Here is a 26,774-nt window from a genome sequence, read left to right on the forward strand (position 1 = left end):
CAGCCACCCAGTCTATGACATTTTGATATGGTGGCATATACAAACTAAGACAATCACTATTAATATGACTTTGATGTGGAGAATCCTGTTTTAAACTTACTATATCACTGTGAAGCACTGCATGTGAAAAGTACATTAGACCCACTCACTCAGCAATTCAATCTTTCTTATATCAAAAATGTGATAACTATCAAAAGTATATGGGAGTGTATACACACACACACACACACACACACACACAACTCAATTCATAAATGCCTTGTGGGCTCTACTTCTATTTTTCAAACCATTAAAGAAATAATGGGGGAAATTTCACAATGAAAGACAAGTCATCAACTGAGGCCACAATGTCAGATATTTGATTTTGAAGGCTCTACAGCTGCCCAAGTCCAAGTTAATTAGGGTTGTACTAAAGATCTGGAACCTGATCTTGTAGGATAATATTTCACATAATTACTTTTAACTTAGGAACTGCTTCCACAGTAAAATATAACGGTACTCCCCTCAAGAATTATTTCAATTATTTTTGTCACTATATAAAAAAGTAATTTTAAGTTTAACAAAAACTTAATTTATGAGATTACAAAATTATTTTTAAACAATTAGTAATATTCATATATGACTATGTATTTAATCAACACTATACCATTTAAGTTGAAAATTATATACAGAAAACATACAATGCCAGCAAATATTTTTAAAGATTTTTTTTGGGAAAAGTCAAATGTATATTAAAATGACCAGATTAGAAATTCAAAATTTCACCTACATGTAAAGTATAACAACATGCATTCATCATTCATATCATATATTGTCAGAAATATCATAATTTATACAGAGACCAAAAAATAGGAAAAATACCATGCCTAATTTCATCTGATTAACCACAAACATACAATGTATAGTAGTTTTTGATTCATAATTCACCAAGTGTGATACTGGTTCTAGAATATTATAGATCATTAGTAAGAAATGCTACAATAAATGTTGTTGTTTGTTTGAGGGTGAGAAAATAGATTTGAAAAGGGAAACCTAGGAGTATGGTCAACAGATAAGAAGACAGTGCAATAATACAGGTAAGAAATAATAAGTGCTTGAAGAATGGCAAAAAGCAGGATACAGAGAAATAAATGTGTACCCGAGTAGTAGAACTGACACTATCCATGAACCAACTGGCCGTAAGGGCTGGGAGAAGACTGTTAAGAATGACTCTAATGGAGATTTCTAATCTCACAGTGATGACAAGTAAAATTTTGCTATCAACCTCTAGAGGCTTGCTTAGACACATGGACACACACATAAATATATGCAAATTACCCTATGTTTCTGCTTAATAACGCCATTGTCTCATGCATCCCTCTCTCAGTAGCTGACTGTGCACACCATTTACACAATGAGATAATTAGATGTTAACAAATGGTAGGGATGACACTGTGTGCTAACACTATAATTCTAAAATGCCCCAACACAAACTAGAACACCATTTCAGTATGAAAGGAGGACTGCCAACATGGAGACTGGAGATAAGAATTGATTTTGCAATAGAAATTATTTGTGTCTCTCTCTTATCTCTAGACAAAACATTTCAGCAGCAAAAAAAGGAATCATCTCCTATAGCACTAATTAGCAACATAAATCTCACCAGGAGCAATGCCAAAAGATTGCAACTTAGTGAAGCTGTAAGAAAATCAACAAAACCCTTTTTCTTTATAGAATAATTTATTAAAGACTGAGAGTGTTTTTAGCAAAAAAGCATATCTGATTTCAATTTGTAATATGAGAGAGATCTTGCAAAAATAAAAAAAAAATAATCAGTGACACTCTTAGTGTCAAGTATGTAAATAATTTTAAAGTAATAGTGAGCTAGTTGGAAAACACATCTAGGTTGTTAACTGATGCTTTGGAAAGTTAGTCTGCTCTCCAACATATAAAAGTGAGAGAGGAATTCTTTATTAGGGTGTGTATAAGAAAAAAGGGGAGTTTTGACACAGCTTTTAGTTGACCCAGACTGGGTCAACTTTAGTGGGTGATTAGGGTTCTGCCAAGATGATAAATTCTTGATTTATTTGAAATAATGTGATTTTATCTAGTCTTCATAAACAAAGATTGAGATCTAATATAAATCAGGCTTGGCTAAGGAAAAACATTTCAATGAAAAGTAAATGTATGAATAAACACATAAAACAATATTTAACAAAAAGTTAACATTCAGAATATTTATGCAATTATGTAATGATGAGTAATGTAAGAACAATGACAACTAAAGAAAAAGTGAATTAATAAAAAAACAAATAAATAATGTAATGGATTAATTAATGAATGAATAACTAACAAGTACAAAGATGTAATGTGACTGGAATTGTCAAAGTCAGCTCATAACCATGAAAAAGTGTAAAGGTACATAGAAATAGTGTTTTACTACTTACTGAGACATACCCTATGAACTATAAATTCCACTCCTAGGTGGGAAGAGTTGAACACAGAACCCATTCACCTGGCTCTCTCACTTGGGATCTGTGCAAAAAATTACCATTTTCTTTCCCCTCAAATTTTATTGCTGCTTCCAAGAACACTAACCTCTATATTGGGTATCATTGTAGACTTGTAGCATCTGAACCCCTCTACTGTTCAAGTTTTTCTTCTCTTTTTTCATTGCTCTTTTTCTCCCTACCCCCATATCATCCACCAATACTTATTTTGTATAGCAAAATCTACATACTCAGCAATCACCAGTCTTATATCTTACTATATCCATTTCCTACCTTGTGTATGACCACTTTGAGATCCCCTCCATCAAAACGTCAATAGTCCAAAGTGATCAGAATTGGGGGTAAAATTTGCAGAATATTAAAGGTCAGTTACATAACAAGAAAGCTATAAAATGTGGGCTTCATTTAAAAATAAAAAGAAAAAGAAAACCTTTAGACTTCACTAGTTAAAATAAAGGATCCAAGATTTATGAGTCTCAATAATTTGAATTATACTTGTGAGTCACTTTTTTGTGGGGAAGGGATATAAGGACATTGCTAATGAGTTTAAAGCTCAAACTATTTTTTATGAGACAAAGAACAGAAAAGTTAAAAAATATTAAAGTAATTGAGATATCATTTTAATAAATAAAAATATATACATATTTATTCACAAATTGCTTTAACCTTATAAACAGTTATAAGTGTCAATGCACTTCTCTCTGCACTAGCTCCTATTATTGGAAGAAAACTTTGCCTTAAAATAACCCCATACACAGGTATTTAATGCAATTTACAGGCCATTAAATAATAATAATAATAATAATAATGATAATAATAATAATAATAATAATAAGTGAGGTATGGAGGATTTCAGGGTTGTAAAGCATTCCTGTAATATAAGTTAATTGAAAAGCCATCACAGGAGAATTTTATACACTGACATATATATTTAAGACATATATGTAAATATTATTTATAAAAAGTGTTTATGGGTTCTGTAGTCTTTTTTTTCCCCACAGTCTTTTTTTTTTCTTGAATATTTTTTGTTGTAGATGGACACAATATCATTAGTAGTTTGTTGGTTGGTTGGCTTTTTAATGTGATGCTGGGTGTTCAACCCAGTACCTCACGCATGTTAGGGAAGCACTCTACCATTGAACCATAACCCTAGTCCCCAAAGTTCTTTACTTAATTCATTTTTTTGGAGGGAGTGTGTGCGTGTAGTGCAGGGGATTGAATCCATGGCCTTATACAAGCAAAACAAGCACTCTACTGACTAAGCTATATCCTCAGCCCTGATCTGGAGTCTTTAAAAAAAAATTAAAAAGCGAGAGAGAATTTCTGCAGACATAGCACCTTTGCTTGTACGTGGTGGTGAGGATCGAACCTGGGCCACACTCATGCCAGGCGAGCGCGATACCCCTCGAGCCACACCCTGAGCCCCAGATGTGTAGTCTTTATACAGTGACAATGGAGCAGCCTGTCATTCAGACTTTGATTGTGTGTCCACTTGGCTCAGGTTGGGGGCAGTGCCTGAAGCCTTGACCAATCAGTCACTTAGGTGAGAACTGTCCAATCCTCAAGCAGCCGGTGATGAGGGGGGGGCTTCCACAATCTTCCGTTCCCTTTGCGTATGGAGCCCGCCATTTTTTCAATCTTTTGGTAGGCTTCTGTCCTGGATCTGGAGCCCAGGTGTCTGTGCTATGCAGAATCTGAAAACAAACCACAGGGAGAATCCTGAGAACCCTGAGAGCCAGGAAATGGTAAGTGTGCCTTGTTATATTGAGACTGGGTAGGAAGGTGGCTTAAAGCTGACAGGAGTGGCAATGGTGGAAACTGGCAGTCATGGCTAGGGACTCCTCGTGGTCCTCTCCAGAGTCTTGTGGCCAGAGGGTCTCTCTGTGGTAGCTTAGCCTTCACCTCCCTCTGACTAGTCTAGTGAGGCTTAGATCAGCAGTTGAAAACCTGGGCATTTTATTCCATAATTGTATGGTGTTTTCAGCTTCTTTCTAGAGCCCTTTGTGGGCTTCCATGTGCCATGAGTCCAGCATGTCTCCAGATTGCATAGTGAAGACTGAGATAATTACCAGGAAAGAACTCCAAATCCATTTATTGTATTCATGCATGAGAGAGGCTGTTGATTTTAGGGCTTGTTACTCATGAGGGTTTTGTTTGTTTGTTTATTTATTTATTTATTTTGTATGTGTCAGTGTTTGTCTGTGTGTGTGTGTGTGTGTGTGTGTGTGTGTGTGTGTGTTGTTTTCTTCTTGGTACCAGAAATTCAACCCAGAGGTGTCCATCCACTGATTGACATTCCCACCCCCTTTTTTAGAAATATTTTTATTTAGAGACAGGGTCCCTTTGAATTTCTTAGGGACTCAGAAATTTGATGATGCTGGCTTTTAACTCATTCTCTTCATGAGTCCTGAGATTTTTAAATGTAGCAGAAGCAGTATCTCAAATCCAGAACAAAAATCTGAAATCCAGAACTTCAGCTCAGCTCTCCATAGGTCTCAGAATAAACCCCTAGTTTTCTAGCTCTCTGTTCACATATCCAAAACTAGGGTTCTCTGTTCACAGAGAATGAGTATAAAATAGAATAGATGATATAATGACCATGTAATTCGAATAATGGGCCTCACTCAAACACACCTGGTGGCTAACTGAAAGATATGTTAATGAGCACCATTAAGGCCTATTTGACATGTAAAAGACCTTGAAGCCCACTTGTGGGAACACCTTCTACAAAGTCCTTTGCCCCAGAGGTGATTCCTGATTGAATTTGAAGAAAAAAGGACGGGTCACAGAAAGTGAACCTATATGGTAGTCAGGATGCCTTTTCCAAAGCCTATTCTAAATGCAGTATGCTCCTTGTTCTGCCCAAAACCATCAGTAAAGTTGTAAGATGGTACACAAAAATGAATTTTTTTTCTGGTATCATTCCTCATACCACATGGTGGTCATTCTATTTCTTTTTGCTTAAATAGATTTTTTTCTTCAAAATTTATGAGACAAGCACCCAGATTCAATTGGCAAACTGAGAAATTTTGGTTCATCTCAAAACTGCACTTTCAGCATTATTAATCATTATTTTCCCATGTTTTATTTCAAATGTATGCATCATTTATAATGTTTTTCTTCAAGAACTTGAGGGCATTTTTAAAAGATTTTAATTTATCATCTGAGATTTTCACATGAGAAAAAAGCAGAATAAAATTAGGTGACATTAAAAAGAATGAATCTCTCCTAAATGAGATTTATGTGTCCCATTTAAGGATTTTTAAAAAGTTTAATGGGTCATCAATTGAGGATTTATTCATTTATTAATTAATTTGTTTATTTACTTATTTATGGTCAGATCATTTCATTAAAATAACCCACAGAAGGGGATGGGGTTGTGGCTCAGTGACAGAGCACTCACCTAGCATGTGCAAGGTCCTGGGTTCGATCCTCAGCACCACATAAAAATAAGTAAATAATAAATAAATAAATAAATAACGCACAGAAACGTTCCAAACATTTCAGGAAACTCTTTTATTCTGGTGTGGCAGGAAAAAATAAAAGTGGGACTAACTTGAATTTAAATTACATGCAAGTTAAATCTCTCTCTCTCTCTCTCTCTCTCTCTCTCTCTCTCTGTACTGGGGATTGACCCCAGGGCCTCATGCTTAGAAGGCAAGCACTCTACAAGCTGAGCTATTTACTCAGCCCCATTTATTTTTTTTTGGGGGGGGAGAGACCAGGGATTGAAGTCAGGGGCACTCTACCACTGAGCCACATCCCTACCCCTATTTTGTATTTTACTTAGAGACAGGGTTTCACTGAGTTGCTTAGTGCCTCGCCATTGATGAGACTGGTTTTGAATTCATGATCCTTATGTCTCAGTCTTGTAAACAGCTGATATTACAGGCATGCACCACCATGCCTGGCCAACTTCAATCTTAAGGGCTAAAGTACATAGCAAATTAGATCAAAGTCCATGTCAATATCTTGGTACTATATATAAAAGTTGTTGATAGACCTTATATTTCATTTACTTATATGTGGAGCTGAGAATTGATTCCAGTGCCTCACATGTGCCAGAAAATTGAGCTCCACTGAGCTCCAGCCTTAGGCCCCTGGTACTTTTTTTATGGGGGATATTGGAGATTGAACTCACGAACACTTGACTACTAAGACAAATCCCCAGGATTTTTTTTTTTTACTTTATTTAGAGACAGGATCTCACTGAGTTTCTTAGCACCTCACTTCTGCTAAGGCTGTCTTTGAACTTTTGATACTTCTTCCTCAGCCTCTTCAGCAACTGGGATTACAGGCTTGCACCAACACACCCAGCCCCTGGTACATTTTAATACTGTTTTATGTAGATTTTAACCAGTAGCTTTAACTTTTTTTCTAATATATATTTGATTTGAATCCATAACCCAGAAATCAGTGAAACAGAATCTATTTTTTTTTTTATCTCCAACACTGCTTTTGGTTATGACAGTGTCTGAGTTCAGATTCCCCATTAAAGAGTTTACTGTGTGTTGTGTTCTCATTCTGACCCCCCATATGACCTATTTCTGAGTTTTAGAATATCTGAAACAAGGTTCCCAGAGATTCCAAATTTTTTGGAGTATTTAGAAAACACCACTATCTAAGTCTTGCCTTCTAGGGACCAGTTTGAATTTTAAGTGTATAGCATCTGAAGGGATGGAGTAATTAGATGCTTTGCAGTTGGAAGACATTTTCTGATATACTTTCTATCTAAAAGGTACTTCATTTGTTTCCTTTAATTAGATACTGTGAATAAAGGTACAATAAAAATAGATGTGTGGCAATATATTTAGCAAAACGATTCCAATTTTTTTACATATATACCCAGAGTTATTATTACTGGATTGTATGGCATTTTTTAACCAAGAATTATTATTTATATCTTTTTATTTATTTAAATAATGGAAATTAACCCCAGGGCACTTTACCAGTGTGCTACATACCCAGTCTCCAACACTTTTATTTATTTATTTATTTTTGAGAGAAAGTTTTACTGAGTTTCTTAGGACCTTGCCAAGTTCTTGAGGCTGGTCTTTAATTTGAGAATAAACCCATAGTTTTCTACCTCTCATCCTCCTAAGCCACTGGGAGTACAGGCATGTACAACCTTGCACTGCTACCCCAAATTATTACTAGTGGATTATGTGGCATTTTTATTTTGGGCTTTTAAAGAACCTTAACCCTTTTATAAAATATATTTATTAAATTTACTTAAAATATATTTATTAAATTTATTTAAAAATGTCACCAACATTTTTACATATTTGTGTACCCTGGAATCCCTATTAATTATGAGATATTTGCTTGGTTTTGTATGGTTTGGTGCTGAGTATTGAACCCAGGGGTGCATACCACTGAGATACATCCACATTCTTTTTTATGTTATATTTTGAGATAGGCTCTCATTAAGTTGTTTGTAGCTTTGTTATGTTAATGAGGCTGTCTTTGAATTAACAATTCTCCTGTGTCATTTTCCATAGCTTCTCGAATTTCAGGCATCTGCCACCATACATGACAATTTTATATTTTTATAATAGCTATTCCAACAGCACTGCATAGGCTGCAGAAAATCTATTTGATTACTGCATTAAATCCCTGAGGCAGTTTATGTGAAGTAGCCAGTGTAGGAGTATTGAGTAAAGATTATCAAGGATTGTGGAATGTGATAGACATTATTATCTAAAGTACATGTATGGGGCTGGGGATGTGGCTCAAGTGGTAGTGTGCTCACCTGGCATGCATGCGGCTGGGGTTTGATCCTCAGCACCACATACAAACAAAGATGTTGTGTCTGCCGAACACTAAAAAATAAAAATATTAAAATATTCTCTCTCTCTCTCTCTCTCTCTCTCTCTCTCTCTCTCTCTCTCTCTTTAAAAAAATAAAGTACATTTATGAAGACAGGAATTGATGTGAACATACTTTATATACAAACAGAGGTATGAAAAATTGTTCTATATGTGTAATAAGAATTGTGATGCATTCCGCTGTCATTTATTTTAAAAATTTAAAAAAAAATCTTTATATGTATTGCTGAGAATCAAATTCAGTGCTTTGCACATGCTAGCAAAGTAGTCTACCACTGAGACATAACTCTAGCTCATGTACCCAGCTTTTTATACTCTCTTTGTAGTAATCAGAAACAACTTTAAAAATTAAAATTGCATTTATATCATTTTTCCTAGTATAGTAATGTATTACTAACTAAACTTATTCTTAGTATTTTTTAAAAATAATCTAATGGATGACTGTTATTTTTTCCAGAGATTATTTTATCACTTCTTTAGGGCTTGGTGAAGAGTCTTTTTTTTTTTTCAGAATTTAGATGTCTTCTATTATCAAATGGGTCCATGCTAAGTGTGTTGAAAATAGTGATTCTAAAAGTTTGCACAATCCACACCTTTCCAAGACTATAGGAGAAAGGGAAAGACAATATTCACAACCAAGAAACCATTTCCCATGGAAGCATAGTATCAATGTCCAACCTTTCAGTGGTAAGGTTGTTTAAGAACCACAACCATAGGTTTCTGGGATCCTCTAAAGAACACTGAATGGCTAAAAATGACTTACTCTTCTTCAAAATAAAATTTTTGCTACCTACTTAAAAAATAAAGCACTATGAATGAGAAAGGTGAATGAGACTTAAGTTCTGTGGAGGTACTGAGGTTGACATTTCATTATAGTTTATAAATAGTCAAATAAGAAGGGCCTTAGAGTTGTCTCATCTTTTCCAACACATGATATGGAATACTTAGATGAACTGACATGAAATAATGAAAATGCATTTCAGGGAAGTGATATCACAGAAATTTTCAGGGTAGAATCTTGGAAATGTGGGAAAAATATATTCATATTCATTTCTATAGAAAAAAATAAGTGATAAGTACATGAGTAGGGTAAATTCACTGTGCCTCATGTATTGTAGGTTGAAAGTAATGAGAAAGTAGAACTGAGGAGATCCAGAACTCTATAATTGTAGGAGAAATTAATAGCAATTTAGAAAAAGAAAATATAGTTAAATCCCTTTAGATTTGCCTCTGTCCTCTGTTCCTCTTATGAATTTGATTCTGTCAAACGAGATTATGTGGGTATGGTTCTCTTTGAATTTGTTTTCTTTTGTTTTTAGGATTTTGTCAGCTATGTCATGTAAAGCCCTGTGTAAACTCACTTTGGGGGCTCTTTTACCTCCTGTTCTGGACTGCAGAGCAGAGACCCACCTCACTCATTGTGTGCAATGAATTGACTTTTGTCAATCTTTGCCAACAATGGTTGGAAGAACAAGCATATTGGAGGGTCTTTCATATCCTATAATATGGTTGTCAGACCCTGTGGGTTAAAGGGTAATTACTTGCTATGTTAAAAACATCTTCCCTATGAGAAGGGCTTACCAATATATATATATATATATATATATATATATATATATATATATATATATATATATATATATATTGTTTTGGAAGCCCCATAAACACAAAAGGGAAGCATTTATGCTCAAAAACAAAGGAAAGCCAGAAGCCATTAGATGTGAAAAAATACAAAAAATAAAATCTTCTCTTAGAGCTTTCAGAAGTAAAAAGTTTATTTCTGTTTTGTGCAAGAAAACTAAAATTTCTCTTTGGCCTGACAATATTTTGATGTTTTAAACTTACTTGTAATTTCTACCTGTGTTTTGAATTCACCTATGCCTGGCTATCCCTTACCAGATAACAACCCTCTCTAAAACCTTACTTGTGCCTCATAAATTCTGGCTTCCACTGACCAAACAACAATTCTCTCTAAATCTCAGTGGCAGCTCATAAATTCTAATGTCTGGAGCTGAATTTATTCCCTCCCCTGAAATGTTAGTGATGTAGATCCTTAACCTGCTATCTGCCTTTGTATTATGATTGTCAAAATCTTGTTAGCTGTAAGCACCCTATACACCCACCTCCTTTGTAACTTTTTGTGCTTTAAAAACTTTTTCCTGAAGATCAGCGGGATGATCTCTAGCATGGAATCTTGAAAGAGACAGTCCTGGCCAGTTTTTGTGTACACAATACAATCTTGATTTAATTTGATTTAAAATTGGAGTTGGTGGTCTTTTCTTTGTGATTTGGTTTAACATTAACCTTTTTTTAACTTCACTGTAAATAAAACCAAAGAACACAACAAAACTCCTGTAAATGAGCCAGGTGCATAAAAATAGTCATTCTTTACTGAAAGCACAGTATTCATTATAGAAATGATATAAGCTTAAAAATTAAAAGATAGCTCAAATATCAAGGTAGTTTAGGAGTTAGAATTCTTTTCTTTCAGAATATAGGTAGTAAAATAGGACAAAAGAGAAAATGTGAAGCCTAAATATATTAAGTAATATGCAAAAAAAATCACCAAAATATTTATTATAAAAAATTGTTTCCACAGAAATGGTTCAAAAGAAGCAGTCTTTTTGTCAGGAATAAACATTTGGACAGGAATGGAAGTTTTGGTTCTCTCTTTAAGTAGTTTTACTCATGGTGAATAATCTTTACACTATTTCTGCATTTTACTGGTTGGAATTAATTGTAATTCATATGTCTGCAAAAAAGGTACTAAATGCAGAAAAATATTATCTCTGTATATTAGCAGCAACTGAGTTATAAAATTTGCTATGATAACTTGTCTCTTCATGTACTTAAAGACTATGAATTTGCTGCTTAGCACTTAGGTATAATTCTCTATGTTGTTCTCTAGTTATTTATGTCTCTATGTTTTATACCAAGCTCTTAGTATGTGCCTTAATTACTGTGTGTAGCAATGTAGGATTTATGTCTTATTTGTGACACTTTGTTCCCAGAACTGTGTCTAAAGGGAAATATTAACAAAATGATTCTCTCTAATATTATATTATATTTTATATTTATTTATATATTTATGTATACATATATTTATAATTTAGAAACATACTTTGGTCTGAAACTACAATGATACTAGTGTATTTTAGCTTGAATTGGTTGTGAGAAACAAACTAAAAAGACTTTTCTTTTTGTTGGTTGGTGATTTCTGCAACCTCAGGAACCTAATGAATAATGGCAGAAATAAATAAGTAACTCTCTAGTGTGAGGCAGAACCACCAAACTAGATGATGTTTTGCTTCTACTTTCTATATTGATCATTAGAAACATACCTTTAAATTTACATGGAACACTTTTGGAATTCTGTTCTGTTAGTTCTTCTAAAAAAATCAATGAAAGTGAAAAATAATGCAGGAAAGATAAATAATTAATTTCAAACAATTCATTTCTTAAAATAAATATTTTTTTCAAATCACCAAAAATTCTGAAAAGTTAGAAAAGTTGAAAGCTTTAGAAATAGCCTAAGGTCTTTAGTCTGCATTTATTCTCTTATTCAGTTGTTAGATCTTCTTTTAGATCATTGGACATTTTAATAATTAGTTTTTCATTATCTTTATCTGTGATTTTATGTACTTCCATAACTGTGGGATCCTTTGTTGGAGCATTGTGAAGGGGGGGGGGCGCGTGCCTGTTTCCTCATGTTTTCTGAGATCACGGACTTTCACTTCAAATGAGATGGATTTTCTTTCCTCTTTTTTTACATGTGTCCCTTTGTTGGTATCTTTCTCTGTTTCTGATACGAGTAGATGTCCAGGAGTAGAACCTGTGCAGAGGATTTTTTAGTTTGATTCATCTTGTTTATCTGTTTTTGCTTTTGTTTTCTAAAATAGGGGTCTTGTCTAAAAAATCTTTTCCCATTACAATAGCCTTAAAATGTTTAAAAATAAAATTTTATTTTTTTCAATTAATCCCTGGTTCTCCTGCATGGTAAGCAAGCATTTTACCACTGTGCTACACCCCCAGCCCATTTAATCCACTTTGAGTTGATTGTTTCTGAGTAAAGAGCCACAGGGTTCTAGTTTCATTCTTTTTCCTGTGGATTCCCTACCCTGTTTTCCCAACACCATGTATAGAAAAAAATGTCTTTTTTTTAAGAGAGAGGGAGAATTTTGTTTAAGATGGACACAACACAATGCCTTATTTTTTTATGTGGTGTTGAGAATCGAACCCGGGTCCCTCCTGTGCTAGGCGAGCGCTTTACCACTGAGCCACAATCCCAGCCCCAAAACTGTCCTTTTTCTACTGTACATTCTTACACCTTTTTCAAAAATAGGCTGCTGTAGGTGTGTGGGTCGAATTCTATGCTCTCTGTTCTGTTCCATGGGTCCATGCTTCTGTTTATAAGTCAGCACCATGCTGTTCTGATTACTCCAGCTTTGTCCTGTATTTTGAAGTCAAGTCATGGAACTCCTCTTGCTTGGTTCTTTTCATTCAGGATAACTGTGACTCTTCAGGAGCTTTGTGGTTCCATAGAAATTTTAGGATTGTCTTTTCTAGTTCTGTGAAGAATGCTCTTGGTGTTTTGGTAGGGATTACATTGAATCTGCCGATCTTGTTGGGTAGAATAGACATTTGAACAATATTGGTTATCTTTTTATTTGTGTGTGTGTGTGTGTGTGTGTGTGTGTGTTATTTTCAATTTCTTTCCTCATTGCTTTATAGTTTTCATTTTAGAGATCTTTTACCTCTTTATTTTAATTTGTTCCAAGGTTTTATATTTTTTGCAGTTATTGTAAGTAGTATTGTTTGCTTGATTTCTATTTCAGATGATTTGCTATTTGTATATAACAACTCTAATAATTTTATTTTTTGTATCTTGCAATTTTGCTAAATTCATCTATTACCACTACTAGTTTTGGATGAAGTCCTTGGAGTTTTCTAAATGTAACATCAGCTCATCTGCAAACAGTGAGAATTTTATTCCTTTTTTCCCAGTTTGGATGCCCTTCATTTTTTCTCTTGCCTGATTGCTCTAGCAAGCACTTCCAGAATTCCATTGATTAAAAGTGGTAAAATGGGCATCATTCTTCTGTTTCAGATCTGAGAGAAAAAACTTTCAGTGTTTATCCATTTGATATGATGCTTGCTGATGGCTTATTTGACACACCTTTTATCATGTTGAGATGTATTCCTTCTATACCTAGTTGTTCAGCATTTTCATCATGAAGAGATGTTGATTTTATCAAGTGCATTTTCTACATCTATTATATCGGTTTTGCCCTTCATTCTGTTAATGTGGGATATTACATTTATTGATTAGATAGTGTTGAACCATTATTGCATCCCTGAGATGCATTCCACTTGGTCATGTTAAATAATCTTTCTAGTGGGCAATTGAATTTAATTTGCTAGTATTTTGTTCAAGATTTTTGTATCTTTATTCATCAAAAATATTAGCTGTGGGGGCTGGGGCTGGGGCTCAGCAGTAGCACACTTGCCTGGCATGTGTAAGGCACTGGGTTCGATTCTCAGCACCACATATAAATAAATAAATAAATAAATAAAAAGTTTTATCAACAATTAAAAAATATTCTAAAAAAATAGCTGTGGATTAGTTTTTGTGTGTGTTGTCAGGTTTTGGTATCATGGAATTGCTGGCTTCATCAAATGTATTTGGAAGAATTTCTTTCTCTTCTATTTTTGGGAATTACTTAAGGAGAACTAGGAACTGTTCTTCAAATATTTGGTAGAACTTTTAGCAGTAAAGCTCTCTTGTATTGGAATTTTCTTTTCTGGAAGGCTATTACTACTGATTCAATCTTGTTACTTATTATAGGTCTGCTCAGCTTTTTTATTTATTTATGATTCAACCTGGGTAAGATATATATGTGTAAGTGTTCAGGAATTTTTCCATTTATTCTAGGTTACCAAATTTTTGCAAATAATAACAAACATGGGTATCTTTGTTCCTAATAATCTCAAATGATCCTTTGTACTTTTGTGGTGTCAGTTGCAATCTTTCCCTTTTCTTGTCTGAATTTGAGTCTTCTCTCTACTTTGCCTAGTTGTCTAGCTACTGACTTTTCACCTGTGTTTAGTTCTTTGAAGAACCAGCTCCTTATTTCATTACTCTCTCATGCTCCTTTTTAGTCTCTGATTCATTATTTGTGCTCTGCTCTGAACTTATTATTTATTTCTTCCTTTCCACTAATTTTGGTTCAGGTTTGGATACCAGATGTTTTTAATACACTTGATAAACAATAATCTCCCAGGCTTTCTTAAAAATCACAGTGGACTGGTCATTTTTCTGGCTTTTCTAGTATATCTAACCTGGCATATACAATTTTATGAACCACAAAGCACATACTTCTGATTCCTTCCTTTACTACCTTTCTTCAAACTATGAATTTTTCATTTTATTCAGATTACAATATCACTTTCCAACCTAAAAAGGGCAATCTCCTGGGACAGTAGTGCCATCTCCTAACAGTCAAGCTAAAAGCTATGAACCATAATTATGAACTCTTTCTCATGCAGCTGTGATCCCATCCTCACTGCACCCACCATGACTCAGCATGCACAGTCCCTTCTCCTGCGTCTGATCGTCCTCTGCCAGGCAGGCCCTTCCCTCACAGCAGGCCTGGCACTGCCATTGCCAGGTGATGTTCTGCTGGGTGTAGGCATCTTTCAAAGGGCAGAGGGGAAGTGGGCCTCCTCTTCAAAGGAGGGGAACATGCCCAACTTAAACAGGTGAAGCAGAGAGCTTGGGAAGGGTCATTCTTGGTCTGCCAGCTCAGCCCTTCAGAGGGATGGGGAGGGGGTGCCTAAAGGGTCCTTTCTCACCAGCCCAACCCTTACTCGCCCTTTTCCCTCACAGGCACTCACTCCCTTCACTATGACTTCACCATCAATTCTAAGGCAGCACCTGGACAGCAATGGTTTACAGTCCATGCCCAGGTGGACCAGAAGAATTTTTTCTCCTATGACTGTGGCATGGACAAGGTCAAATCCTTGAGTGCCCTGGGAGGGAAAGTGAGTGCCACAGTCACCTGGGAAGAGCCCAAAATGTCACTGAGAGATATTGTGAATACGCTAAAACAGAAACTGGCTGACATTAAAGCAGAAAATGACATGGCCAGAGGTATGTAAGGATAGTCCAGGGATATGAGAGAGCTGATATTGGTTGAAGGAAATTGATTGTGTGCATATATAAAAAAAAAGAGTTAGATGTTGGTCCCTCTAAAAGCCCAGACATAACTGTTTTGGAGGACAGAACACAGCCAGATTAGAAGGAAAACAGGGAAGGTGGTACTGGGTTGGACAAAGGATTTGTTAAGAAAGGAGGCTGATTTCTCTCTGATGGGGGCAGGTCTGAACACCCTGGAGGGCAGGATGTGTTGTCAGCATAAATCCAACAGCTCCTGGAAGTTTGGCTTCAATGGACAGATGTGGCTCCTTTTTGACTCAGACAACAGAAAGTGGAGAGAGATACATCCTGGGTCCAACTGGATGAAAAAAATGTGGGAAAATGACAAGGAGGTGACTGAGTTGTTACACAGGTCCTCGATAGGTGACTGTAGAACCTGGATTCAGAATTTGAAGGAATGGGAGGCAGAGTTGGAGCCAACAGGTAACTGGCAGGAGGGGGAAGAAGTGGGATTCACATGAGATGCTTCTACGTGTGTGTGTGTGTGTGTGTGTGTGTGTGTACAATCCATCAAGCATGAGTCAGACCTGGGTTAACATTCATAGGTATAGTCTTCCTATCTTTTTCCCTTCTCACCTCCTAATGCCTCTTTTTTAGTGCACATTCTTTTGGTCTGACATTTGCTCGTCTCTTTTTGGAAATTCCTCTAAATCACTTCACATGTCAGCTCCTGAGACCCTTCTCCACCAACATCCTCATGGGTCTCCTCATATTCTGCCACCAGGAAGGATGAGTTGTATGGTCACCCAGGCTTCTCCCATTAGCTGTATGAGCCCCTTAAAGACATGGCCCGTTTCCTGTCTCCCTCATTTCTCAGGACCTGTCACAGCAGCTGCTACATAGCAGAGATCTAGGAACTATCTGCCTTCCTGAATGACTTGGGGCAGCAGGATCTAAGCAGATATGTCCTCATATTTTGGTCTGAAGAAGGGCTAATACTCTTATGTTTTCATTTCAGGACCTTCAACCACCACCCCAAACACAGTAATTGCGAAGTCCTCAGCCAGTACCTTTAATCACTGGAATTCAGTACCTTTAATCACTAGAATCCTCATCATAGGATGCATCATAATTTTTTTCTCACACGTATTGTAGGCAGATTGAAGAGAGGGATGGGGGAGATGGGGAAGCAATGAGGACAGGAAAGTGAATTCCCAAGATCCTAGTCTGTACCTTGACTGGTCCTTCCCATTCTGAGGTGAGACAGAAGAATCAGGCCTCCTGTCACTGGAAGCAATAGCTTGACCATGCTCAGGCCTGAGTTCTGAGAAATCCTCCCTGTCAGGGCCCATGGGAAAGAGGAGTGGCCATACCAAGGCAGCCTGTGGGCTCTAAAGGGTTTTAGCTTATGCAGGTCTGATTCAGACCAGATTTCTATTAGAGGGACACAGTGGGGCATGGTGTGGAGATAAAAGGAACACAGGAAGGAAATACCCAATCCTGGAAGATGGCAGCATGGTATCTCCATTTAATGTGTACAGAGAAAGGGACTTCATACCCACAGTCAAAGAAGAGGGTCCTGGGACCTCAGTCCTGGCTCAGTGGTAGAGTGCTTGCTTAGCATGTGTTAGGCACTGAGTTTAAACTTAAAATCAAGGTATTATGTTCATATGTAAAAGAGAGGGAGAGAGAGGGTCCTATGGCTAACACCAGGGTAAGGCGCAGGGAAGGCCTTTCCCAGCCCAACCTGGAAGGCTGGAGTTCAGGGCTGCATTCCAACAGGAGGCTCATTTCCAGAAGCTGAGTTGAAAACAGAGTGGAGTCTGTTCAGGATGAAGGCAGAGGATGCCAGCTCTCTGGGGACTCCTACAACTCCAGGATTGGGCTGTGGCCCTGGAACCCAGCCTCCTGCAGACTCCAGATCCTGAGCCAGCTCAGCAGCCTCTGCCTTGAGCAGGGCCTCTGCAGAGACTGGTGGGGCTGAGCAGCTGCTGGAGCCTGATGCTCCAGCTGACTTAACCAGAGTGGAGGGAGTAGGCAGGGCCAGTCACTTTTAGAGCTGTGCTGCTCCCAGGTAAGGAGAGGTTGAGGGAGAAGGGGGAAGAAAGATGTCATCTGCAACCCCACCCAAAGTCTGGGAACTAGGTTCCATATCCCCTCTCTTTGGCAGGACTCTCCGCATCCCCAGGTCCTATGGACCCTCCTATCGGGGGAGGAGCAGACTTCCAGTCAGGGAGCAGATCCAGTCATTAGGGCTTCAGTCCTGAGACCAAAGCCTATAGCAGGGCAGGAACTGATTCTGGCCTGTGGGAAAGAAGGGAGGAGGGGATAGAGGCTGTTGGATCCTTGGGTAATGGATGGAGGGAAATACATGACCCAAGCTGAGCACCCAGAAGAATTGAGATAGAATTTCTTCAGAGAGTTGAAGTAACACCTGTTTCTTTTCTAAAGGTTCTCCCAAGAAACTTCTGAAAATGTGATTCAGTTAAATAACTGGCCTTACTGGTCTTCTGCCAGTCTACTCCCTGCTCTTCCTCCATAGAGCAGATGAAGATTGAAGTACAAATCCAGAGGCCTCCAGCACATCATCACGTATTCTAACTTAGCCTACAGCTCTCCGTTCAGATCCAGCATGGGTGAGGTACCCATGGGAGAGATGGGCTGGCTGTGAAATAAAAACTGTGAAAGTAATCTATCAAGAAATAAATACAAAACGGCAAGAATCATATTTTCAAAGCAGGGCATGACCTGTTGGTAAAGTGCTTGCCTTGCACAAGGCCCCGGGTTCAATCCCTAGCACCACAAAAAAAAAAAAAATTATATGCATCATATTGTTAACTTTTAAATAAGCCAGTGTGTCTTAATTGTCTTTTAGAAATATAGTTTACTTTGCAGTGTAGAGAGTAACATAAAATTTTATAACGTATTTATTTAAATATAAAATATTAAATGACACCATTAATTTCCAATTAATTTGTTATTATTATATAGTTTAAGAGCTATTGTTGTAGAAACTTTTGTTTGAAGAACATCAGCTTAGTAAAATGTTCTTTTAAATCTTGTACTTTAATGACGTGTGTATTTTGGAAATAAAGATACAATTAATATGTTATTAATAATTATCATAATTACACTGATTTTTTATATTAACCAAGTTTAGCTTTTAAAGAAAAATTTGAAATATGGAATGTAATGTGGTACTTTTAAAATAACAGTTATTGTTTAATCAAAATGTTATATACCTTAAATCCTTTAAAACTAGTGTTTTTTTTAAAATAATAAAACTCAACAGACATAAAAAATTATTTTATTGGAATGAGAGTAGATTAATATTTTCAGTATTTCTTATTTCTTTTATCCTTTAGTTAGAATGCCCAAGTAATAAAAGTCTGTGAAAAGATCTTATCTATATTGGTAAATAAGCCTCATGTCAGAACCTTAGCAGGATTTAAAGAGTAAAAATCTTTCAATAACTTCAGCTGATTGTGTTAATTTCATGTAACCAATTTAGCTATATGTAAACATTTTGAAAATTATTTTGTACATATTTTGTTTTAATTTACTGAGACATTTATAGCCTTTCACTTTACTAGGTTAAATTTTTCTTAAACCTTTCTATATAAATCACACCTGATAGAAGTTTAACTCCCAGCCCCTTGGTTCTCATGAGGACATAGAGAATAAAGGAATTTTAGATCTTATTTTATATTAACCAAATTACAAACACATCTAAAGTTTAAGTATATTTTAGTTAATAGGGTCTGATGTTTTTATATTTAGTAGATGATATTTTAGCACCCAATGGATGACATTCTAGCACTCTAACCTTGCAAATCAATAAGTACCTCTTTTAATAAAGACATATAATTACTCCCCTTTACCTTAAATGTATTTATTCTTAACTGTAAGATACAAGACATCAAACAAATTTAGATAACAGTATTAATTATCTTTTTCCTGTTAAAGAAAATTGTTAGAAACAAATAGATATAAATTTTAAATATCATAGGGATTAACAACTTTATTATTATTATTATTTTAATATCTGTATTTATCAAGGGGGTCAGTAGATAGTTTTCAATGTGGTAGGAGGCTTGTTTTGGTGCTTGTTTCTTGGTGTTGCAGGGATCTTGAAGGAAATAGGTTGTTTGGTCCTAAAGCTGTGAGCCAAGACAAGGGCCAGCATGATCTGGGCTTTCTTGAACTGGGGAATTTCACCCAGGAGTTCCCAGAAAAGTGGCTTCTGTGCCTTAATGGCTCAAACAAACCCCTAATTTATATATGGTTCTTTTGCTTATTCACATCCAGTCAGGATTTAGAAGACCCTCAGGTATTTCACTTTTAGGGACACAATGGGGTGGACTATTCTGATAGCTGCTTTCACTCTCCTGTGTATTGCAGCAGCCACACCCACCTTTTCTTTGCCACCCATTGATTCCTGCTACCCCAGGATATGATGACCCTCATGAAGATCCTGTAACTTCAACTTTGAACTTTTTTTTAAAAGACATTTATTCAGCGTCATGATCAGACTATTACATTTAGCAATCAACAGCCCAGGTGCCAAAAACAAAGTAGATTAATACCCTTTGTGGAATGCTTTGAACTTTTCACAGAACAGAAACTAAAAATAGCCTGTTATACAATTAGTCACAAGTGTAGCCCTTGAGTTTTTTGCCCATACATATGAGTATTGTCTAAACCATGTCTTCTTTGTAGCAGCTAGGCCCTGCCAATACTGCTTGGCTGAGTTCACAAATCTATTGTAACCTTTAGCTTCCCTGTCACTTCTCTGGCTCTCCTCTCCTGCTAAGCTTTGTTTCCTGGCAGTATTAAAACCTTCTGCCACTGCCATGGCTACTGCTGCTGCTGCTGGAACCACCATTACCATCATGGTTTCATAATTTGGCAAATATTGGCCTCTACCACCATCAGGTCCAGAGCTTCTGCCTCCAAAGTTTCCACCCTTCATGGGTCCAAAATTTGATGACTGATTGTTATAACTCCCAGAATCATTGTAGCTTCCACCATCTCCAAAATTGCTTCCATCATTACCAAATGCATTTTAGCCATCCCCACTGCCACCATATCCACCACCATCATGGCTGCCACCAAAGCCACCATGACCACTGAAGTTCCCTCCATGACCAAAATTGTCATTTCCACCAAGACCACCTCTATGACCACCACCAGTTTCCAGAACCACTTCGACCTCTGGCTAGATGAGGCACTAGTCACCTCTTGCTTTGACAGGGTTTTCCTCACTTCACAGTTGTGGCCATTCACAGTATGGTATTTTTGAATGACAATCTTATCCACAGAGTCATGGTCATCAAAGTTACAAAAGCAAAGCCCCCTTTTTTTCCACTGCCTTGGTCAGTCATGTTTTCAATAACTTAGATTTTCCCATATTGTTCAAAATAATCTCGTAGGTGATGTTCTTCGGTGACTTCTTTAATGCCACCAACAAAGATCTTTTTCACAGGTCAGTGGGCCCCCGGTCTTTGAGAATCTTCTCTTGAGACAGCTCTCTTTGGTTCCACAACTTTTTTATCTACCTTGTGTGGTCTTGCATTCATGGCTGCATCCACTTCCTCCACAGTGGCACAAGTGACAAACCCAAAGCCTCTGGAGCGCTTGGTGTTTGGGTGTCTCACAATCACACAGTCCGTGAGTGCTCCCCATTGCTCAAAATGGCTTCTCAGACTTTCATCAGTTGTTTCAAAGCTCAGCCCTCCAATGAATAGCTTCCACAGCTGTTCGGGCTCTTTAGGGGACACTGATTTAGACATGATGGCAGCAGGAAGAGAGACTTTGACGATGCTTTCTATGCTCATCCATGGGCAGAAAAGCCAACTTTGAGCTTTTTTATTGTGTTTTGTGATAGTTCAATTCTGCACTTTTCATTAACGTGATAAGCAATGTCCTTTGCTAACCTGTGGAAATATACACTTAGCCTCTGGCTATTGGAACAAGAAATAACAATAGTTTCCATCTTGGTTTGTGTAACCAAATATTTCTCTGCACCTTGAGTTGACCTTTGTTATCGTTTAGAACTGGGGTATCCCCCAAAGATCCATGTATTGACTATGGTGCTATTGAGAAGTGAGGAAAACTTTATGAGGACAGGAGCTGGGTCACTCCCTGAAGGGCTCTTTGTGTCCCAGGCCCCTTCCTCCCTCTATTTCCTCTCTTCTCTGTCTCCCCCCCCCCCGCCTTCTCTACTTTCAAAAAGAATAAATTGTTTACCATTGCTACCATAAAGGGAGCAGTCTCTTTTGCCACAGATCCTACTGTCAGGATATTCTTCCCTACCTCAGACCCTAAAGCAATGCAGTCAGCCAAACTTGGACTAAAAATTCTGAAACAGTGAGGCAGAAATTAATCTTTCCTCCTTTAGTTTACTGTCTTCAGTAGTTTCCTCACAGTGATGGAAATCTAACAACCTTGATGGTGCAAGCAATATTGTTTGTAAAATACCATGGCAGACTTTATTTTTAACTTCAGGGACTCTCTTTATATGATTTGTTGTACTTAAATAAACATCTCTGTTTTTAAGCAATTTTTAATGAATTGATAATTTTTTAATGCAGTGAATGTGATGGTTAATTTTATGTGTCAACACACTGCCTAAGGAATACCCTGATAGCTGGTAAAACATTATTTCTGGGTGGTGTTCTGAGAGTGATTCTGGCAAAGATTTGCTCTCAAAGAAGTAGACTGAGCAAAGTCTCCCTTCTTAGTAAAGCAAGCATCATCCAGTCCTTTTAGGGGCTCAACAAAACCAAAAGTCAAAGGAAGGGCAAATTCCTCTGCATGATCTGAGATGTCCATCTTTTCTGGTTCTGGGATATGACAAACCTTCACTATTTCTCAGTCTCCATGACTCAGATCAGGACTTAAACTATCAGCCCTCAGTCCCAGGTCTTTGGTTCAAACCGAATTATACCCCTTGCTTTCCTGATTCTCCTGCCTGCAGACAAACACTAAAATTTCTTGGCTCCATAACCCATCAGCCAATTTCTACAATAAGTCTCTTGTTTCTGATTCCCTGCAGAACTCTGACCAAAAAGTCTTGGTAGAGAATGAATGATATTTTATACTTTCTTCATATTATAGAGTAAAAACAAAACAAAACAAAAACCAGTGATTCTGCTTAGTTGGTTCATATAAGTAGAATGTAACGATCACTCTTAACAGGTAGTCTAGATTGCAATCTCAAACATTTTGCTGGCTCAAAACAAATGTTCTTGTGCTTAAGGTATGAAATTTTACCCCAGTGAACTTCACCCTTGATAGTGATTTTTTGTTGTTGTTGTTTTAACCACAATAACCTCAACCTGACCTCACTTTCAATTAGTAGTCCTGCTGCTTCCACCCGCACCCAGAGGTCCATTGCCAAGTTGCCTGCAGGTTTGATTGCACACAGCCATCTCCATCTTGAGACACTGTCCAGTGCCTGGGGGATGGGGGGAAGGATGCTTGCAGGTTTGCTGCCACCACCACCTCACCTCGTGGTGCAGCCAACTCTGTCTGGGGACACCAGCCAAGACCTGGAGGTCCTGTGCCAGGGTGCCTAGGGTTTGGCTGCCCTAAGGTCCTCCTGCTGGGAGTGCTGGTGGCCACCATCTTGCCAATTCTTTGCAGGGTCCCTCCTTTGAGCACATCCCTCATGGTCTTTCTGCAAGGTGAAATGGTGTTCAGATCCTAAGACTGCAACATGGCTGAGCCTGGGGTATCTTACATCCTTATCTGTCAGATAGTGAGTGGGTCTGCATGGGTCATTCATGTCCAGGCAATCCTGTGAAACTTCACAGACGAGGGGCATTTTGCCTGGGGGAAGCATTGGTTGGAAATGCTGGAGAGAGCCAAGTTTCCCAGCACCACTAGTCCTGAAGTGTCTGGGGACAGATGGAGCTGGTCAGAAGGTTGTAAGAGGGTGTGAGGGCATCTTGCTATCAACTTGCCCAGCCAACCAGTCTGGCACCCACCAGACTGGAGCTATCATCAAACTCTAGATAATCCCACCTATCACAACTCTAAATGATCTCAAGTCTAGCCTATTTTGCAGCCATTCTAACATGTAGTAAGGTGGGATGCAGACTCTTATTTCAGGTAAGGTGGGGATCCTGACAAAAAAAAAACACAATACAACATTACATCTGAAACATAAATTAAACAAAGACTAAGAGAAATTTTAACTTTCTTTTTGTGAAAAAAAAGCAGCAAAATGCTTCCTTGTTTTACAACTTCACCTTTAAACAGATCAGACTCTCATTATTAGCTTCCAAAAATGTATTTAAATTCCAATTCCAATGTGAAGATTAACACCAAATTATATATATAACTTATTCAACATGTTACTTGATACAGCTATAAAACCTCAAATGACATGAATAAATACCAACCAAATTTGTTATTTTTATACAAATAAGAGATTTTGCTACACATAATTTTAGTTTGGAGAACACCAACTTGGCAAAGCTTTGCATTCAACTAAGTTTAACTTTAAAGTGCAATTTAGAATCCAGAGTGTATGGTAACACTAATCACAGGTCTGTATGGATTAACAAAATCAATAGCCTTAAGTTTCTTATAAATTTAGGAAACAGGGTTAATGATAAGAAATTGACTTACTCAAAGCAAACATATATAAGACAGGTCTTCAATTGAGAGCATGGTCCTTCAATGTCAGATACAATGTATAAAAGAGAGCACTTAGTGGTTATCTTGCCAGTAAACTTGCATATACTTTCATTTTATTAACTTTTTAAAAAATATTAATTTTCAGTTGTAGTTAGACACAATACCTTTATTTTGTTTGTTTATTTATTTGTTTGTTTGTTTTTATATGGTGCTCAGGAAAGAACCCAGGGTCTCTGCTCTACTGCTAAGCTACAACCCCAGCCCCTCGTTTTATAAATTTTTACATAATACTTATACAAGGCTTAGATAGCCATAGTTCTCAGTATATGTGACTAGGCATAATGAATACATTATACCTAGTCACATATACTTAGGGTGACATCTATATTGGTAGGTTTAAGTAACAGTTGTTTGATTAACCAGTTACAAAGTAATTGTTTCAGACTTTCAAACAGATACAAACCCTAATGACTTTAAGACTTAGTTTCCACAAGCCGAACAAATAGAATAAAATTATCTTGATAGATAAATTATAGCCAAATTAAACAAACACACTAAATTTTTGAGATTCATCTTCTTCAAACTTTCTGCAACTTACTTAGACATTCACAACTTTAAATCCTTAGTTTTGTCATCTTTAATCTGGGACGTTAGCACAAGAATATTACTTTACCAGACAAAATATTTTCTCATTCAGAAACATTTCTCTTACTTTCTAATTTTCCATACTAAAATATATTTCTATACCTGTAATTTTCTTTTATCTTTACTAGTTTGGGAACTTTTTTGAAATTCATATTTTGAAACAATCCTTATGGATGTTATCTGTGCATTTAATTTACACAACAAATTTCATTCCAGGAGAGGGTTGGACAATGCAACATATACAATAATTATGATTTAATCTTTTTTCTCCTATGTTGCTTTCAATGACATTTTTGAGCCTGACCTGTCTCCATGAACACTATCACAATGCCATCAACTTTAAGTGAGTTCCCCACTGTCACTTGTACCCAGAGGCTCCTTTTGGGCCTTTTCTTATACTAGCAGACTGATATGCAATGCAAAAAGCCCTTTCCATTTTTCTCTTTAGGGGTTCTTGAAGATCCCTTTGCAGAGGCTGCCTATGAAACACAGGTTGTCCTTAGTTTCTGTCTTTTTCTTTTCTGGGTGCAGTTATTTGTCCTGCCAGACTCCCCAGGCTTTTAGTTTATGGGATAGTGTTGTAGCAACAACACCGCTTTGTCCCAGTGATGAACTTGCCCTGGCCAAATGGAGTGTCCTGTCAGATCTTAACAGTGGAGACTATTCCTGTCCCCAGGTCATAAACTGACAGTTCTGGGACCGACTATCACATCCTTTGTAGCCAGCGGCCTCCACCCCCCACACACACCAGAACAAAAGGGGCAGAAAGGCAGGACAGAGGCCAGGCTCTCTTTGGCTATTGTTCTAGAGCCCAGGCAGTTTTCTGTGATTTTCCCCCAGGTTTAGGGCTGGTGTCCATGACCCACAGTGAGATGACCTGCAGCTGACAGGGGCCAGGATGAGGAACAGTGCTAGGAGTGCCAGCTCTGGGTTTAAAGACTGAAATCTTTTGACCCTTTCCTCTGGTGTCTTGCTATTCTTGCACACCAGCAGCAATGCCTTTGGCACCTTCCACTTAGTTCCTGATGGTTGAGAACCCTGATCTTCCTAAGTGCCCGCCCATACAGGATCCTTCATATACTTTACCCCTGACAGGCCTACTTCAACTTCTGAATTGTATAATAATCCAGAAAAACCATTCAAAGGTAAGACGGTGTTACAGTAAACTGTCTTTCTCTTAGGTTTATACCTATTCATGGTGAAAGGAAAGTAATCACTACACTCGGAGCAATCAAGGGATCTTTATTGCAGCGGTGTCTGATTGACTCGGAGAAAAAGAGGAGAGAGAGAGGGCCCAGCAGGAGAAGGTTTTTAATAGCCCTTTACTGTGCTAGCTGCCTTGTTGGTGTACAGTGATTGGGTCACACTGTAATTGATAAGGGTGTCATCTTCTGCCTTCAAGCAGATTGGGCATGGGCTAGGTGTGGGTTTCAAACTAAAAAACAACAAGAGGAAGTAAAGGGAAAAGGTGCCAAATAATCATCCCAAAAGAAAGGGCTAATGAAGGGTGGGAAGCAGACAGGTGAGGGTCGGGTGTTCAGCCTGCCCCACAGCTAACATTTGTTCAGCCTGATCCGCAACTAACAGTACTTCCTTATATGTGGAAGGCACTGGGTTTGACACTTAGCACCACATAATACTAAATAAGATAAAGGTATTGTGTCCATCTAGAACTATAAAAACTTATTTTAAAAAATGTAAAACCACGGACTGGGGCTGTAATTTGGTGGCAGAGCACTTGCCTAGCATGTGCAAGGCACCGGTTTTCATACTTAGCATCACATAAAAATAAAATAATTTTAAAAAGTAAAACTATGAAAATGGTATTACCTAATATTTTCCATAAGGTTAGTCCTCTATTCAAGTTCATCTGAAACATGAATACTGTTCAGTCTTACTGTGTGCACATTCATCATAGCCCAGGAATGGAACTTACTTGAACGGGAAATTAGAACTCATTGAGAACACTGAGGACTGTCTTTATCCTGGCTCTCTGCCCCGACCCAGCAC

The 26,774-nt window shown here is 37.5% G+C and overlaps 1 pseudogene; it reads right to left on the reverse strand.

The window, feature by feature from the left end:
* Window positions 1-20,305: 20,305 nt before the first annotated feature.
* Window positions 20,306-21,265, reverse strand: LOC144251625 (heterogeneous nuclear ribonucleoprotein A1-like; annotated as a pseudogene).
* Between the last annotated feature and the right edge of the window lie 5,509 nt (window positions 21,266-26,774).

This window comes from Urocitellus parryii, unplaced genomic scaffold (genome assembly GCF_045843805.1).
Source record: "Urocitellus parryii isolate mUroPar1 unplaced genomic scaffold, mUroPar1.hap1 Scaffold_127, whole genome shotgun sequence".
Lineage (NCBI taxonomy): Eukaryota > Metazoa > Chordata > Mammalia > Rodentia > Sciuridae > Urocitellus > Urocitellus parryii.